At 41.6% G+C, this 19,173-nt stretch overlaps 1 protein-coding gene across 1 annotated transcript in view; it reads right to left on the reverse strand.

Moving 5' to 3' along the window:
* The window catches only part of LOC133011050 (NAD-dependent protein deacylase sirtuin-5, mitochondrial-like), a 231,594-nt gene that overhangs the window by 98,701 nt on the left and 113,720 nt on the right, over positions 1-19,173 (reverse strand). The window lies entirely within an intron of this gene.

The raw sequence follows: 19,173 nt of genomic DNA on the forward strand, positions 1-19,173 counted from the left end.
CACAAGGCACTAGTTATACCTGCTTGGGACGGGTGCAAAGGGATTAAAATAAAAATTTTCAAAGAGAAATAAATTCCTAGAATTATTTTTCTCCTTTTCTTAATTATTTATGATTCTTGTGCTTCGAGAACACAACCACCGATTGCAATCTGCAGCCAATTACGGATACACCAGGCACTGGTATACCGGTTTGGTAAAAGTTCAAATGAATTAAAAATAAAACTTTGCAAAGAAGAATACATTTCCAAAATTATTTTCTTCTTCAACAACGATTCATGATCAATACCAAATGAGAGAAAGGAAAAGTTTTGAAAAAATTAAAAATTTTCAAAAAAATTTAAATTTTTCAAAAAAATTAAATTTCTGGGAAAAAAAAGAATCTGGATTATTGTACACAGTATTATGATACAGCTGGAGTTAGATTGCCTCACAGGGGGCACCATTTATGTTGTGCAATAGGAGTAGACTTGACGTTGGCTAATTATTAATAATCATGAAATATGATTATAAAAATAATAAAAATTATCTATCAAAAATAATTAAATTATTAATTGAAGATGATCAGTAATCAAATAACAATAAAACCACTAATGAGAAAATAGGAATTATCAATTAGAAAGTACAAGCTATCAATTAACAATGATAAGGTTATCAACCAAGAATAATGAAAATAATTAGTCAAAAACAATAAATTATCAATTTAAGAATAATACTATCTATATTAATAATTGAGAAAGGGGGGCACCACCCTGGTTTCCAGGGACCAACATATCAAGCTATAATTATCAGTCTCATAATGATAAATGTCAAATTAATAATGTCAATATTTTAATATTAACGATTACTTAATAAACAGTGAAGGCTTCTAAGTTCGAGGCACAGGCAATCATAATCCAGCTGTATTCACACACTTATGCACAAATTATCACAGACTACAGATACTTTAATTACAAAAGTATTTATTAAAAAGGGGAAATAAAGTTATAATGTTATTCAATGATTTATCATTTTAACAAGCTCCAATATTTCAAAGATAAACACAGCAGCAGCACTTACATGTAAAACCTGCGGTCTACCTATGTATGTCTGTCTGTGTGTGTGTGTGTCTGTGTCAAAGTGTCTCTCTCTGTATGTGTGTCTATGTGTGTGTATGTGAAATAAAGTTAGTGTTATTTAATGATTTATCATATTAACAAACTCCCATATTTCAAAGATAACAACAGCAGCTTATCACAATTTAGAACACGCATGTAACCTCTGGTCCATCTATGTGTCTCTGTGTGTGTGTATCTGTCTGTGTCTATCAAAGTGTCTGTGTGTGTGTGTGTGTGTGTGTGTGTGTGTGTGTGTGTGAGAGAGCGAGAGAGAGAGAAAAGGAAGGGGGCGTGGCGATGACGCAGTCACATCTAAGATGGCGGCCTATCATGATTCGTGGAATCAAGGCCTAAAAACTCTCAAATGGCGATTGACTACAAAACAAGATGGCGGAGCCGTTATGAATTTAGAGCCAGGATGGGAGGAGAGAGAGAGCGGAGGCGTGGCAATAATAGACTCATAATGGTGGGTTAACTTGCGTTATTCAAGATGGTTATTCACTGGTGGTCGTCACATGAATTACACAAAGGAAATTTTAGACAAAGAGAATTCTTATCTCTGCTTGGCTTTGGGGGCCGAATGGTTTCCAGATGTGTTCAGCCTCTCTAAGCATAGATTTAACTATGTGACATGAACTGTATTATAAATACAGATCGGAAGTGTGTATAGGTCGGTTTAGAAGGAGAGAGAGAGAGAGAGAGAGAGAGAGAGAGAGAGAGAGAGAGAGAGAGAGAGAGAGAGAGAGAAAACATGTAAGGAGAGTTCAAAGAAGCTCTTAAAACAAGCCAGAGATAGATTAACAGTGATTCACCCCTCAGCCCTCAAGCGAACGTTGTGGGCCGAGTTCTGATCGGTGAAATCATTGCAGACTCACACAGACGTTAACAGTGCGGACGGAGGCTTTCCTCGCGGCGCTCAACCACTAACACAAAACCCGGAATGAACCGGAAGTAGCGGCTCGTAGTAGCCGGTTAAACAATGAGACTCAGCGGTCTCGCAACAAATACAATCAAATAGTTAAATCAATACGCTACGTATTAAAACTAACATCTGCCCAGATAATCAAGTCTCTTACTGTACAACCCTCGCGATGTGCCTGCACGTCTGCGCGAATGTGTCGGGGGCCAGTGAATCACGTGGTCTCTCTCACGAGCGGAGCTCAGGGCTCGGCCGCTGGACCGGAAAAGGAAGCGAATTCTTCTTGCTGCCCTGACGGAATGAAACTTCGTCTTCTTCTGTAACAGCGGAGATCGTGCTGCTTTACAGGAACGTGCGGCTGCTTGTAGCCGTTGTAGATCGTGTTGGGAAAAGAATAAAAGTAAAGTCCGTGTCTCACTCGTCTCGCGAGTGAGATTCCTGTCTGGTCTTTTCAGGTTAAAACAGGAAAATGTCCTTTCAAAATAAAACGCCAACTAAGATAAAAGAATAAATGAATGAAATGAATTGAAATGAATAAAACAAACGTCTTATCGCCTCCATTAGCTTACTGGGTCGACTAGGAAGACCCCCGTGGGGGGGGTTTAGTGGCGACGTCAGCATCGGAGGAAAAGAAAAAAAAAGTTAGTTGCCTCCTTAAGTTGCTGGGTTAACTAGTGAGACCCCGGGGGGGGGGTCTCGTTGTCACATCAGCATCGGAGGAAAAAGAGAGAGGACAAAGAGAGTCTCTTAAAAATACCGAGTTAACTATTAAGACCCCTAGGGGTCTTGCTGTAGCTTGGGCATCTGAGTAAAAAAAAAGAGGTTTCTGTGAGCTCAGCCTTTTTAAGTCATGTTCCAGGTGACTCCCCCCTGGGAGGAGGGGTCAGGGGTCAGTGTGGCCCTCCAGCCAATTGAGTTGTCAGGATTTGGCCCCCAGGGGCGGGCTTACAGTGGGGGACCCAGGAAGTGACCTGCTGCCACATGGAGATAAGGGCCCCATGCTGGATTTTTAAATGAAAGGGGTCTCCTGAAGTTGGTCCCAAGTTTTACGACTCTTTGTTATAAGTCAGATCACTGGGCCTTCCCCAACAATAAGCTTCTTCTAAACTCCTTGCAGCGACTCGGTGTCCTGCAGGTAAGAACTACCGATTCAATAAGCAACTGAACTGCACAGCTCAACAGAACCGCGGAAGCAGAGACCACACGAACCAGAGACTTCAAAAGCCAGAACTGCTAACCGAACTGCACAGCAACTTTCTCCCTGTCCTTGGACTGGTAACATTATCTGGGCTTAATAATTTTACTAGGCTAAGCAAGACTGTTTAATTGATTCTGTGTGGTGTTTATAAGTTTGATATATGTGGTGATATTGTGTTACAAGTTAAATCAAGGTTAATGTGAGTTGGGCTCTACAAAGACCCTGCCATTTTCTGATTAGCATTCTCACAGACCCCGCATATCTCTTCACCTACTTAGCTACGTCCCCCGACCGGAAGGAGGGGGGGGGCCTGCTAGCTTAGAGATCTTAAAAGATCACAGGAAGGTGTGACTCTCTTTGTTAGCCACCAGAGAGACCCTCACACACACACACACACACACACACACACCCACACACACACACATCTTTATTAGTTAGAATATTGTTTAGTAATTGGTGTTTTATACTTATTATGTTTATAATAAATGCTTTCTTTTAACCTTGTCCTGTCATTAATGTTGCATAAGTGAAGTTTGCCAACCTCTACACTGTCAAGAACTCTATAAACCTTAACTGTTCATTATATAGTCTTTAATAGTAAATATTAAGATTTTAATTGAACTAGATCTAAATGAGACTGATCTTAATCAATAAATTGGCTATCTTTTCCCTTCTGTGAAGGGTGGTGCCCCGCGAGAACTTAGTCAAACTAAAGTTAGGATTTAATATTAATATTTTATATATTAATGTTTTATTTTTCTATTTTTGATAACCAAATTTATTGAACGCCTTAAGGCACACCAGCTTATGGTATCATTCCTAACCATTATTGCACAACAGTCTCTTCTAGAGTTTTCTCCACAAGGCATCTTTTGTCCTTGTGAGTCACACAGGTGATGGAGGCCCATCTGAGCAGAGACCAAGCTATCAAGGCCTGTATAGCCTAAACATCTGCGGTGATGGGACAGCTGGGTGAGGAAAGAGCAAAAGACTGAGAGGACCTGACAGTCATCAAACAACTCAGGAAGGAGCAGACCAAAGTACGTCCTGTCTTTTATATAAAAAGAAAAACACCTCAAAGCTGTAAGATGTGTTTTTTCAGAACGACGACAAGGTGGAACTATATTCTGTTAATAAGTGTTTACAGCGCTTTGCCTTCACTGCCGGTAGTTGAGTCAGGTCTGATAAGAACCAATCAGGAAGTGAATGTTGATGACTGGGTCATTGTCTTCAAATGTCTGCGTTTTTGTCGTACAAACTACAACATTTCTCAAAATAAAATAGGGGCCGGGCATTTCCAAACTTCACCATTTAGGTCAGCAAAAAATTGGGTGTAGAGTAAAGTAGTCACAGTGATGCATTTTGTATAACTGTTGTGTGGATGTAGCCTGAGACGTCCACCTTGTGACATTGTTCATTAGTAGTGGTTTAAAGTAGTTGCAACAAAAACAGTGATAAGGTCTGTTTTACAAACTGAAGGTATGGACTTTTAAACAAAGCGATGAAAAGGAGAGTCTAATAGAACACACTATTGAGCATTATGGGAAATGTAAGATCTTGTGTTTTAACGGTTTGTCCCATACTAGAGACTAAAAGTCACAATATTTCAGCCTCAGTTGCTTCGACTTCTATTCTGTTTATTTACATTCACTCTTTGGTGGTTTTGTTTGGTTTTGATTAAGTTCTCCTCTGTATCAGCAACATAAATCTAAGACACTGAGAAACATTTATTCAGGAGAATTTATTGAAACTATCTGACCTGCACTGCACAGCTCTTCCAAATACCACAAATTACCAGTAAAATGGTTTCATTTTTTTTCATGTCTGTTAAATTTAAAGACTAATCACTTGTTTTTCTTTATCCCCAGATTCAGTAACTTCTTTTAAATCACATTTTGACATGTGATGTCATCTTTTTATACTTACATATTGCTAATTATAATTTTTTGCTCTGGTGCAATGCTGTCTCCTTTTAATTGATTCTTATTATTAGTATTTGTTGTTATGGCTTTTAAGTGATGATATCTTCTTCTTGCTCATTGTATATCAAATATAATGATTTCATAACTTTGTATAATATAATGCTGGCATCATGTTTATGAGTCAGAAAGTATGTTTCCTTCCATCTGGTCTTATGTGTTTTCAAGTTGTGCATCAAACAATATTTTGCTTGGAAATCTAAAAAAGTTAAAATATCACAGTAGGTTTTAGACTTACCTCTTTTTTAGACTTAGACTATTAAAATAAAAATTATCTATCAAAAATAATTAAATTATTAATTGAAGATGATCAGTACTCAAATAACAATAAAACCACTAATGAGAAAATAGGAATTATCAATTAGAAAGTACAAGCTATCAATTAACAATGATAAGGTTATCAACCAAGAATAATGAAAATAATTAGTCAAAAACAATAAAATTATCAATTTAAGAATAATACTATCTATATTAATAATTGAGAAAGGGGGCACCACCCTGGTTTCCCAGGGACCAACGATGTCAAGCTATAATTATCAGTCTCATAATGATAAATGTCAAATTAATAATGTCAATATTTTAATATTAACGATTACTTAATAAACAGTGAAGGCTTCTAAGTTCGAGCACAGGCGATCATAATCCAGCTGCAATCACATACATATGCACAAATAATCACAGACTACAGATACTTTAATTACAAAAGTATTTATTAAAAAGGGGAAATAAAGTTATAATGTTATTTAATGATTTATCATTTTAACAAGCTCCGATATTTCAAAGATAAACACAGCAGCAGCACTTATCACAATTCAGAAAATACATGGACAACCTGCGGTCTACCTATGTATGTCTGTCTGTGTGTGTGTGTCTGTGTCAAAGTGTCTCTCTCTGTGTGTGTGTCTGTGTGTGTGTCTGTGAAATAAAGTTAGTGTTATTTAATGATTTATCATTTTAACAAACTCCCATATTTCAAAGATAACAACAGCAGCTTATCACAATTTAGAACACGCATGTAACCTCTGGTCCATCTATGTGTCTCTGTGTGTGTGTATCTGTCTGTGTCTATCAATGTGTGTGTGTGTGTGTGTGTGTGCGAGAGAGAGAGAAAAAGAAGGGGCGTGGCGATGACGCGTAGTGACATCACATCTAAGATGGAGGCCGATCATGATTCGTGGAATCAAGGCCTAAAAACTCTCAAAATGGCGGATTGACTACAAAACAAGATGGCGGAGCCGTTATGAATTTAGAGCCAGGATGGGAGGAGAGAGAGAGCGGAGGCGTGGCAATAATAGACTCAAAATGGTGGGTTAACTTGCGTTATTCAAGATGGAGTCTATGTTAATGACACCATGTGGCCGGAGCGCACACTGGTGGTCGTCACATGAATTACACAAAGGAAATTTTAGACAAAGAGAATTCTTATTTCTGCTTGGCTTTGGGGGCCGAATGGTTTCCAGATGTGTTCAGCCTCTCTTAGCATAGATTTAACTATGTGACATGACCTGTATTATAAATACAGGTCAGAAGTGTGTATAGGTCGGTTTAGAAGGAGAAAGAGAGAGAGAGAGAGAAAACATGTAAGGAGAGTTCAAAGAAGCTCTTAAAAATACGCCTGAGATGAGTTAACAGTGATTCACCCCTAAGCCCTCAAGCGAGCGTTGTGGGCCGAGGTTCTGATCGGTGAAATCACTGCAGACTCACACAGACGTTAACAGTGCGGGCGGAGGCGCTTCTCGCGGCCCTATTTACTGCAACACAAAACATTGCGATCAAACCGGAAACCGGAAGTAGCGGCTCGGAGTAGTGGCCGGCTAAAACAATGGAACACGGAAGTTCCAGCAACAAAATACACTCAAGTTTTAAACAATATGCTACGTATCTGCCCAGATAATCAAGTCTCTTACTGTACAACCCTCGCGATGTGCCTACGACTCGGCGCGAATGTGTCGGGGGCCAGTGAATCACGTGGTCTCTCTCACGAGCGGAGCTCCGGAGTTCGCCGCTGGACCGGAAAAGGGAGCGAATTCCTCGTGCTCCTTGACGGAATGAAACTTCGTCTTTCTTCTGTAACAGCGGAGACCGTGCTGCTTTACAGGAACGGAGTGGATTGTCTCATACTCCTCAGCGGGATGAACGTCGCGCTTCTGCAGGGAACGGCTTTGTGGAAGCCGTTTGTGGATCGTTGGAAAAAGGAAAGTCTATGGAAGTGTCGGAGTCCGTCCAGCGGGGCACTTCCTGTTTCGATCTTTCAAGTTAAAACAGGAAAGGTCCTATCAAGATAAAACTTTGACTGAGATAAAAGAAGAAAATTAAACGACTTCAAATAAAATGATATTAAACAAACGTCTAATCGCCTCCTTAGTTACTGAGTCGTGTGGTTAGACCTCTTGAGGTCAGAAAACAACTTGAGCAGCGTGGAAAAGAGGCAGATTTCTGGGAGCACAGGGGTTTTGTTCTACCTGGGAGGTACCTGCCCCCCTGGAGGAGGGGTCAAGGGTCAGTGTTGCCCTCAGCCAATTAGATGTCAGGGTCCCGACCTTAGTGGGCGGGGATTCGACCTCAGTGGGCGTTTCAGAGTCTCATTTGGGTTTTTGCAGAGCGGCCTGCAACATCTCCCCACCAGGCCCTGCTGGAGGGAGGGGCATAGTGGGGGTTCAGGAGATGCTTTCCCCACCAAGGCGAGGCTCCAGGCTGTCTAGAGAAGGTGTGACTTAAGACTGAAACTGGTTGAACTGGTTTCAGCTGGGCCTTGTAGGCCTCAAGTATTTACAACCTATTGTTTGATGGTCACTCAGGACCTCACCCCCAACAATCCCCCTTTGGTCTGAAAAGTGGGTCGTGACCCGGTTTCCAGGGCACACTAGGGTCGAGAGTCCATAATCCATGTGAGGTAATCCTTGAGTGGAATTGAAGCATTGAAAGTTAGTTCATCATGAGGCAGAGATGCATAAATGTCTTTGAGGCATGGGTCTAAACAGAGAGAGGTAATTGTCTGGGCAGACAGGAACTAAATAACATATATTCTAAAACACGGCGCACATTTTCAATTTCACATAATGCTTATCGGCAGTTATTGTTAACATACCATTCATTCAGATCTTCTCCAGTGTTTACGGTAAGCGTGCTGCGTCATTTCGTCACTTCCTGTTATTGCCACGGGACACGGGTGGTGTAGTCGCTATCTGAATTAGCTCCTCCGCTAAACACAACTGTCTTTCTGTTCTACTACGGCTAAAATCACCGGTATATAGTTAAGGACCCTCACATACCAGCCCCTCCTCTCTGGTGCTTTGTGATTCTGTGTTCTGTTTAAATCTCACACTCATAGTTTTAGCAGCGATGTGTTCTCTCTCTCCCTCTCGCTCCACCGCTCTCTCCTGCTCCGAGTGTCTCATGTTTACTTACTCCTCCGCCTCCATTAACAGTAGTGGTAAATGTAATAAATGTAGTATGTTGGTAGACATGGAGGCGAGGCTTAGCAACTTAGAAGCTCGGCTCCTCAGCTTAGAACCCCCGTTAGCTATAGTTAGCCGGCCCGTGCTAGCCGCAGCGAAGCCACCTAGCTTAGCTTCAGCTAGCAGTCCCTCGACTTGCCCCGGGCAGCCGGGAGCCCAGGGTGGCTGGGTGACGGTCCGGAGGGGGCATAGTACCACCCATAGAAAGCCCACGATTAAAGACCCACCAGCTCACGTCTCAAATAGATTTTCTCCACTCAGCGACGCACCCGCTGAGAATCAAACTCTGGTTATTGGCGACTCGGTTCTCAGAAACGTGAGATTAGCGACACCAGCGGCCATAGTCAATTGTATCCCGGGGGCCAGAGCCGGCGACATCCAATCCAAATTGAAGCTGCTGGCTAAAACTAAACATAAATACAGTAAAATCGTAATTCACGTCGGCAGCAACGACTCCCGGCTTCGTATGTCGGAGGTCACTAAAGTTAATGTTGAGTCTGTGTGTGCTTTTGCTAAAACGATGTCGGACACAGTAGTTTTCTCTGGCCCTCTCCCTAACACTACAGGTGATGACATGTTTAGTCGCATGTTTTCTTTTAATCGCTGGCTGTCGAGGTGGTGTCCTGTAAACGGTGTGGGCTTTATAGATAATTGGCAAACTTTTTGGAGGAAACCTGGTCTTGTTAGGAGAGACGGCGTTCATCCCACTTGGGATGGAGCAGCTCTCTTATCTAAGAATATTACTAAGTCTATCACATGACAACCCAGAGTTGGGACCAGGAAGCAGAGCTGCAGTGCTAAACACTTCTCTGCGCTCCCTCTGGATCAGTCACCCAACCGCATAGAGACTGTCTCTGTCTACCGTCCGATTCAATTATTTAAATTAAACAATAACAGAGCGAGAACTCACAATAATCTTATACAAATTAACACAACCTCTGGAACAACACAGGAAACTAAGACTTTCAAATGTGGTCTTTTAAACATTAGATCACTGTCCTCAAAGGCTATTTTAGTTAATGAACTAGTCTCAGACTACAATATAGATGTAATGTCCCTTACTGAGACGTGGCTGCATCCTGATGAATATGTCAGTTTAAATGAATCTACTCCCCCCAGTCATATAAATTCACACGTTCCCAGGGAACTCGGGCGAGGAGGTGGAGTTGCTGCTATTTTTAACTCCAGTCTATCAATTAATCCTAAACCTAAACTTAGCTACAACTCATTTGAATGTCTTGTTCTTAATCTTCCACGTCAATCCAGGAAACACCAACAGCCAATCATATTTGCTGTAGTTTATCGTGCTCCTGGGGCTTATACTGAATTTCTAACAGAATTCCCTGAGTTTTTATCAAACCTAGTCCTAAAGACAGATAAAATTATTATTGTTGGTGACTTTAATATTCATGTTGACAATAATAAAGATAGCCTGAGCGTAGCATTTATTTCAATACTAGACTCAATTGGTTTTAGTCAGTGTGTGCATCAACCTACTCATTGTTGTAACCACACACTTGACCTTGTGTTATCATACGGTGTCAAAATTGAACATTTAACAGTACTTCCGCGCAATCCAGTACTATCAGACCATAATTTAATAACCTTCGATTTTTCACTATCTGAATATATGCCACTAATAAAAAACTCATTTTCTAGATGTCTACCTGATAGTGCTGTAGCTAAATTTAAGGAAATAATTCCGATTACATTTAAACCCGTATTATCCGTCGACATAAACAACAAATTCTTTAAAAACCCGAGCTCTATTGAGATTGACCACCTCGTAGAAAGCTCTGCAGACTCATTACGATTAACATTAGACTCAATAGCGCCTCTAAAAAAGAAATGTGTAAAACATAGTCAATTAGCTCCGTGGTATAATTCCAAGACACATGAGTTGAAACAAATATCAAGAAAATTAGAAAGGAAGTGGCGCTCCAGCAACAGTGTTGAAAATCTCCTAGACTGGAAGAGTAGTGTTACAGAATATAAAAAGGGTCTCCACAAAGCAAGAGCTGCCTATTACTCAAAACTAATAGAAGAGAATAAAAACAACCCCAGGTTTCTCTTCAGCACTGTAGCCAGGCTGACAGAGAGTCACACCTCCACCGAACCCAGTATTCCTCGATCCCTAAATAGCAATATCTTTATGACCTTTTTTAATGATAAAATTCTAACTATTAGAAATAAAATCAATCATCTCCTGCCCTCAATTGGCACTAATACCCTCCCAACAATAGAGATCTCAGAAACGGCTGAGAATCCTTCCCATTATTTAGACAGCTTCTCTCTGATCACCCGTGATCAGTTTACCAAAATAGTCTCAGGTTCTAAACCAACAACCTGTATTTTAGATCCGATTCCAACTAAATTACTTAAAGAAATTCTGCCCCTAATAGATAATTCGTTACTTAACACAATCAATCTGTCATTATCATCAGGTTATGTACCACAGTCTTTTAAAATAGCTGTAATCAAACCCCTACTCAAAAAACCCACCCTAGACCCAGAGGTTTTAGCTAATTACAGGCCAATATCTAATCTCCCCTTCCTATCTAAAATCTTAGAAAAAGTTGTAGCCAATCAGCTGTGTGAGTTTCTCCAGGAAAATAATATATATGAAGACTTTCAGTCTGGGTTTAGAACCAATCATAGCACAGAGACAGCCCTGGCAAAAGTCACTAATGACCTTCTAATAGCTTCAGATCAGGGACTTGTGTCTGTCCTCGTTCTGTTAGATCTCAGTGCAGCATTTGACACAATTGACCATCAAATTTTATTAGAGAGACTAAAACAGTTAATTAACATTAAAGGAACGGCCTTAAACTGGTTTAAATCTTATTTTGCTGATCGCTCCCAATTCGTTCAAATCAATGATGAGTCATCGGTGCGCACCAAAGTTAACCATGGTGTCCCACAGGGGTCTGTGCTCGGCCCAATTTTATTCTCATTATATATGCTTCCACTAGGAAACATTATCAGGACACACTCGGTAAATTTTCACTGTTATGCGGATGACACCCAGTTATATTTGTCAATAAAACCTGATCAAAGTAATCAATTAACTAAACTTCGAGCATGTCTCAAGGACATAAAAACCTGGATGACCCGCAATTTTCTCTTATTAAACTCAGATAAAACAGAGGTTATAATACTTGGCCCTAAACACCTTAGAGATACATTATCTAATGATATAGCTGCGCTAGATGACATTGCCCTTGCTTCCAATGACACAGTCAGGAACTTGGGAGTGATCTTCGATCCTGATTTGTCCTTTAATAGTCACTTAAAAGTAATTTCTAGGACCGCGTTTTTCCACTTGCGTAATATCTCAAAAATCAGACATGTCCTTTCGCAAAAAGATGCAGAAAAACTAGTCCACGCCTTTGTTACATCGAGACTGGACTATTGTAATTCATTATTATCAGGCTCCAGCAGCAAGTCGTTAAAGACTCTGCAGCTGGTCCAAAATGCCGCAGCACGTGTCCTGACGAGAACTAAGAAAAGAGAGCACATTTCTCCAGTATTAGCATCGCTACACTGGCTTCCTGTTAAATCTAGAATAGAATTTAAAATTCTCCTCCTCACCTTCAAGGCCCTTAATGATATGGCACCTCTTTACCTTAAAGAGATGTTAGTTCCATATCAACCTACTAGAGCACTCCGATCCCAGAACTCAGGTTTACTTGTTGTCCCTAAAGTCTCTAAAAGTAGAGTAGGAGCCAGAGCTTTTAGCCATCAAGCCCCACTGCTGTGGAATAATCTCTCACTTTCAGTTAGGGAGGCAGACACGCTCTGTTCGTTTAAAAGTAGACTCAAAACCTTCCTTTTTTATAAAGCTTATAGTTAGAGCTAATTTGTGCGATGTCCCAAATTTGATTAAATGGCAAAAACCCCTGATGATGCTAAGACGCACAGGGAATTTATGACACAAGACACACGGAGCTTCTCTTTCCTGCTTCTCCTTCCTTTTCTCCATATTTATCACATCAAGATAATTCTTATCTGATCAGTACATGTTACTAACTTGACCCCTTTTCCCGGAGTTTCTGTGCCTTAGCGCCTGCGGATGCAGGGCCACAGCTGTGGCCGCACCATGGATTATGATTGTGGATCGCGTGTCGGAGGTCGCAATGGTGGATCCAGTTCGGTGGATTCTGTATCGTGCCAGCTGATCGTCGTTGTAATGGCGGATCCTTTGTCGCGTTGGCATCGGATGATGAGGGACCACGACCGAGGCGGCAGCTGATAATGGATTCTAACTGGCGGCGGTGGACAATGACTGTGGATTATAGTGGATCCCATCCTGATGCTGGATCGTGGTCTTGCTGCTGGCCAGAGACTGTGATTGCAGCGGGACTGCCTGACACATAGTATTGAAAAATGTTTAGTCTAATGGATGCTGCTAAAAATCCTGATGATGTTTTCTTACACCTGACGTCTATTGCACTTCTGTCCGTCCTGAGAGAGGGATCCCTCACATGTGGCTCTCTCTGAGGTTTCTACATATTTTTACCTGTGAAAAGGGTTTTTAGTAGTTTTTCCTTACTCTTGTTGAGGGTTAAGGACAGAGGATGTCACACAATGTTAAAGCCCCATGAGACGAATTGTTATTTGTGAATGTGGGCTATACAAATAAAACTTGATTGATTGATTGATTGATGAATTTCGGTGAAGAGTGAAATGAAAGAAAAGTGGAAAAAGGAACAGAAGAAAATGTTTGAGTAGGTGCTGGTGTTTTGAGGTAAACATGTGTGTTATTCTGTCAAACCAAAACATTTAGAACGGCGAGTCACGTTCTGTTGTTCGCTAATCTGTGAATATATGGTAAATCCTATTTCTAGGTTTGCAAATCTACAGATATTGAAATTGCACTGCCAAGACTGAATTTCCAAGTGTACCCGTGAGGGCTGCACAACCGTAGTGGTAACGACTTCAAAATCCTCAATGAGGTCTAAGGAGGTTCACTACTTGAACTACGTTATACAATTTACTGACAGAGGGTCTAAAGCAGGGGTCTCAAACTCAAATTACCTGGGGGCCGCTGGAGGCAGTATCTGGGTGAGGCTGGGTACTTAGTAAAAGCTTTGCTGATTGAAGAAGTGAAACGGATAAAAAAATATGTTCTCGTTTTTGTTGATTTCTTTGTTTTCTTCCACAAAAAAAAAACTTTGCTAAAAAAATCCAAACTTCTCTAATGTCATTACTAACAGTTATTTAACTTCAATGGGTTCTTCTGAACATGAATAGAATATTGAAGAACACGAACAGTTCTTGTAAACATGGCTTCTCTTGCCTACTTCTTGCTGCCAGAGACCTGGCAGCGCTTCCTCTCACATAGCTGAGCCACATTTGGCTTGAGGGAGGAAGCAGTTGAGACCCTCAGTATGGCTTGAAGATGATCATCAGTAAGCCTGGACCTGTACCTGGACTTATTGAAGTTCAAGGTGGAGAAGAGCTTTTCACACAAATATGTGCTCCAAAAAAGGCACATGGTCCGCTTGAACATTCGGGAAAGCTCAAGGAAGCTGGGGTTCAATTCTCACAAAAATTGCCCCAGCTTGTCTTCCTTTCCACTCACCTCCCTGAACTTGGCTTTGAGGTCAGAGTTGCACTGCAGGCCAATGAGCTCCATTTGAAGCACAGGAGGGGCATCTTGCACATCAAAGGAGAAGGGATCCGCAAAATTTTTGTAAAAGTCGCGCTGTGCGTCTTGAAGTCTGCAAATCTATGATCAAATTCCTCCTGTAGCCTCACATTTTTCTATACATTTTTGTGCTTACTTTGTGCCGGTGTGTTGGCTTGCCTGCATTCTGGGACTTATTTGAGCAGATCCGGTACCTCTCGTATCGAAAAAAATTAGAACATTAAAAAAAGTTTTTTAAGAAATGATTAAAATAAAATATAACAATATAATGTAATCACTAGAAAATTACGGAGCCACTGTTGACATCGGTGGATGAATTACTAATTTGTGGCCACGCAATAACAAGATAAGCTAATAAATTATATATAAAGCTTTCTTAACAACAGCATCACAATTTCATAAAATAATAACAAATGCAGACTTCTAAGATGAACCAAAATAACTAGCACATCGTCATGTACAGTCCGTGGCTCGGTGCGTAAATGTCACCACCAGAGGATGAGGGAATTTAAATCATTAAAATTCATCCACACATATCAGGTGTAAATAATAATGTAAAACAGCCCAGACTGTAAAATGTAGATATTAGCTCAATGACGTGTTATAAACTGCTGCGGTTTAGAATAATCTGTCTGCGTAAAGAAGCTCCCAAAACCTCACAGCGCAGCGTGTGCGTAAAGGAGCCGTGGTGTCCCTTGAATTTGCCTTCAATTTAACAAATTGTGTGTGTGTGTGTGTGTGTGTGTATGTGTGTGTGTTCCGTTCCGCTGGACACAGAAGTCGCCTTTGCTCAAGACGCCACTTTATTAATCACTGACATAAAGACTGATACCGTCACTGCAGTATAGCCTAAATAAGTCCCAATGCATTGTAAGTGGCATGTGTGTGCTGTTTTAAGCGGCGTTTTATGTGCGTTCCGGGACCTGTGCTCATCGTACCTGCGCTGTGATATGTACTTAGCGTTCCAGCACCTTGTGATTTATAAATGAAGCACTGGATACATCATGACCTGCGCGAAAGAGGGCAGAAAACTATGAATTTCACCCTCCTGCACCGCACATCCAAAGCCACTCTTTTCTCTCCCGGCTCTCTCTCTCACTCACTCTCACACGTACACACATACACACGACCCCGCCCCCCATGTCACTCACTTACATGCTGCGTTCACTGGTCAGGCACACAGTAGGAAACCAGAACATCAAAACATTGTCCCACACAGCAGCTAACAGCGGAGCTGCTACAATGTTTGTGCGGGCCGCACTAACATTAAACTTTCATATTAACGTGGGGGCCACAAAATATCGTCCCGCGGGCCGCAATTGGCCCGCGGGCCGCGAGTTTGAGACCCCTGGTCTAAAGCATGCAACTATTGATGGAGTGAGTGGTTTGAGTGGTTTTCTGTTTTAAAATTGGGATTTCTTTCTCCCCCCCCTTTCAGGTGTGGAGGTGAGAGGGGTTTCTGGCAGTGCCTGGTCCTTCCCAGTCATTGAAGTCATCTTTAGGAGTGGAGAAGGAGGGCGTCTGCTTCTAGTTTCGCCAACGGGGTTCAGTGTCTGGTCTCTCAGTGGAGCCTGGAGGAACATGTGGCACAATGTCTCTTATTGCTTCATCCACACATCTCCGTATTAATTCCTCTGTGCCAGGATGCATCCCATGTGTTGGATTTCGGTCACCATATCTATACTCCTGGTATTGATGGGGTTTCCTTTGGTTACAGCCCCTACTTCTCTGTTGAGAGGGATTCAGGTGCTGAGGTCGAAACTGTTTGTGGGGCTGGTTGAAATCCTCACCCCCTTGGTTTTGAGGGGCACCCTGTTGGAAGGGTCGTTGTTTCTGGTTCTCTTTGCTGGGGTTCATCTTGGCGTGGGGAAAGTTGTCATCTTCCAGCGCCGGGTCCACATTTGTTTGGACTTGTTTGAACTGCCAGAACCACGGTGTCGTCTTCGTTGAACCCTCGGTTGTCTGGGTCGAAGCGATAAATGTCTTTTCAAGGGGCTCTTGCCGCCGGTTGCGGATTTCCTCTCTTTGAGGGGGTGCTGAGTCATCAGTGTCTTTTGACTCGAATGTGCCACGGTACTCATCTTCGTGGCCACCATCTCTTGCACCGGGGTTGGAGGACCATCCAGGACGCGACCGTGAGTCATGGTGCGCCTCTGCCTGAGTGGCAGACTGGGAATCTCCTTCAGCCCTCCAGGACGGAGTCCTTCCGTCGTTGTGATGTGGATCAGCATGGCTCCGCGCAGGATGTGTTCCTTCTGGCTGGAGTGGATGCTGTGTGTCCGCTGGACAGGCATTTGATGTTGCCTCATAGCGGTCCCAGGTCACTGCACGTCTAGGGGTTGAGTCCTGCTCCCCCTTTGGTGTTGAGTGGGTCGGAGCGGTTGACTGCTGGGTGTGTCTGGCTCTCCAGAGCGAAGCTTCCTCTGCATGAGGGTTGCGTAGCTGTGCTCGCAGCTGTTCTCCCAGTGTCTCTGCTCTGCTGGCTCCACCGGGAATGACGTCAGCTCCTGGCCCTGTCATCAGGGATCTCAGCTGGAGGGGGGGGCAGCTCTGTTTGACTGTGCCCCCCTTTCTGCTGACCTTTGACCTGCGCGTGCTCCTGCACCGCCTGGTCCTGTTCTTTGCGGGTCTCGATGATATGCCGCAGGTGGGAGTTTTTCTCCTGCTCCGCTCGACATGCTGCTTGCATGGCTCTGAGCGCCTTCGCATGTTCTTGGGTCTGCAGCTCGGCTCTCTGCTGGTAGAGGAGTGTCAGTTGACCCAGAGCATGGGGTATTTTCGGATGCGGGCCAGTGGGGTTGATGAGTGCATGGACAGTTCTTGATCTTACGATCGCAGGTACTTATTTCATACTCACTCAACTCACTCACCGCATCACAGTCTCTAATAGGACGTCTGGTCCTGAGGGAGCACTTGCCCCATGGTGATACATGCTACTCATCTTCTGAGTGCGAAAAGACACCTGGCGGACTGCTCAAGCTTGCTTGGATAAAGTGGGTAAAACACTTAATTAAAAACTACACAACAAGATACACAGGTGAGCTTCACCCTGTGTCTATAAAGTAGCAATGAAGGATAGCTCGGTGGCTCAATCCTTAAGACCTAGTTGGTCAACAACTAGTCTTCTCAAAACTAGTCTCTCAAATCTAGTTTGTCTCCTTAAGATCAAAAAACATGCAGAAAATCTCCTATAAAAATTACTAACTACTGAAACGCAGTCAGCAACCAACCAAAGTTACACAAAAGTCTGCTTAGCAAAGGAAATTAAGAATAAAGAAAATTCAAAGAGAAATTAGTTTCGAACCTATGTCTCTCTTCAAAAATTAATCATAATTATTGTGCATTGAAATACACAACCACTGACATGCTATAAGCAACCAACCACGGATACACAAGGCACTAGTATACCTGCTTGGGACAGGTGCAAAGGGATAAAAATAAAATTTTTCTAAGAGAAATAAATTCCTAGAATTATTTTTCTCTTTTCTTAAATTATTTATGATTCTTGTGCTTCGAGAACACAACCACCGATTGCAATCTGCAGCCAATTACGTATACACCAGGCACCGGTATACCGGTTTGGTAAAAGTTCAAATGAATTAAAAATAAAACTTTGCAAAGAAGAATAAATTTCCAAAATTATTTTCTTCTTCAACAACGAATCATGATCAATACCAAATGAGAGAAAGGAAAAATTTTGAAAAAAATTAAAAAATTTTGACGTTGGCTAATTATTAATAATCATGAAATATGATTATTAAAATAAAAATTATCTATCAAAAATAATTAAATTATTAATTGAAGATGATCAGTACTCAAATAACAATAAAACCACTAATGAGAAAATAGGAATTATCAATTAGAAAGTACAAGCTATCAATTAACAATGATAAAGTTATCAACCAAGAATAATGAAAATAATTAGTCAAAACAATAAAATTATCAATTTATGAATAATACTATCTATATTAATAATTGAGAAAGGGGGGGCACCACCCTGGTTTCCAGGGACCAACATATCAAGCTATAATTATCAGTCTCATAATGATAAATGTCAAATTAATAATGTCAATATTTTAATATTAACGATTACTTAATAAACAGTGAAGGCTTCTAAGTTCGAGCACAGGCGATCATAATCCAGCTGCAATCACATACATATGCACAAATAATCACAGACTACAGATACTTTAATTACAAAAGTATTTATTAAAAAGGGGAAATAAAGTTATAATGTTATTTAATGATTTATCATTTTAACAAGCTCCGATATTTCAAAGATAAACACAGCAGCAGCACTTATCACAATTCAGAAAATACATGGACAACCTGCGGTCTACCTATGTATGTCTGTCTGTGTGTGTGTGTCTGTGTCAAAGTGTCTCTCTGTGTGTGTGTGTCTGTGTGTGTGTGTGTGAAATAAAGTTAGTGTTATTTAATGATTTATCATTTTAACAAACTCCCATATTTCAAAGATAACAACAGCAGCTTATCACAATTTAGAACACGCATGTAACCTCTGGTCCATCTATGTGTCTCTGTGTGTGTGTATCTGTCTGTGTCTATCAATGTGTGTGTGTGTGTGTGTGTGTGTGTGTGTGTGTGTGTGTGTGTGTGTGTGTGTGTGTGTGTGTGTGTGTGTGCGAGAGAGAGAGAAAAAGAAGGGGCGTGGCGATGACGCGTAGTGACATCACATCTAAGATGGAGGCCGATCATGATTCGTGGAATCAAGGCCTAAAAACTCTCAAAATGGCGGATTGACTACAAAACAAGATGGCGGAGCCGTTATGAATTTAGAGCCAGGATGGGAGGAGAGAGAGAGCGGAGGCGTGGCAATAATAGACTCAAAATGGTGGGTTAACTTGCGTTATTCAA

This window comes from Limanda limanda, chromosome 9, assembly GCF_963576545.1.
Source record: "Limanda limanda chromosome 9, fLimLim1.1, whole genome shotgun sequence".
Taxonomy (NCBI): Eukaryota; Metazoa; Chordata; class Actinopteri; order Pleuronectiformes; family Pleuronectidae; genus Limanda; species Limanda limanda.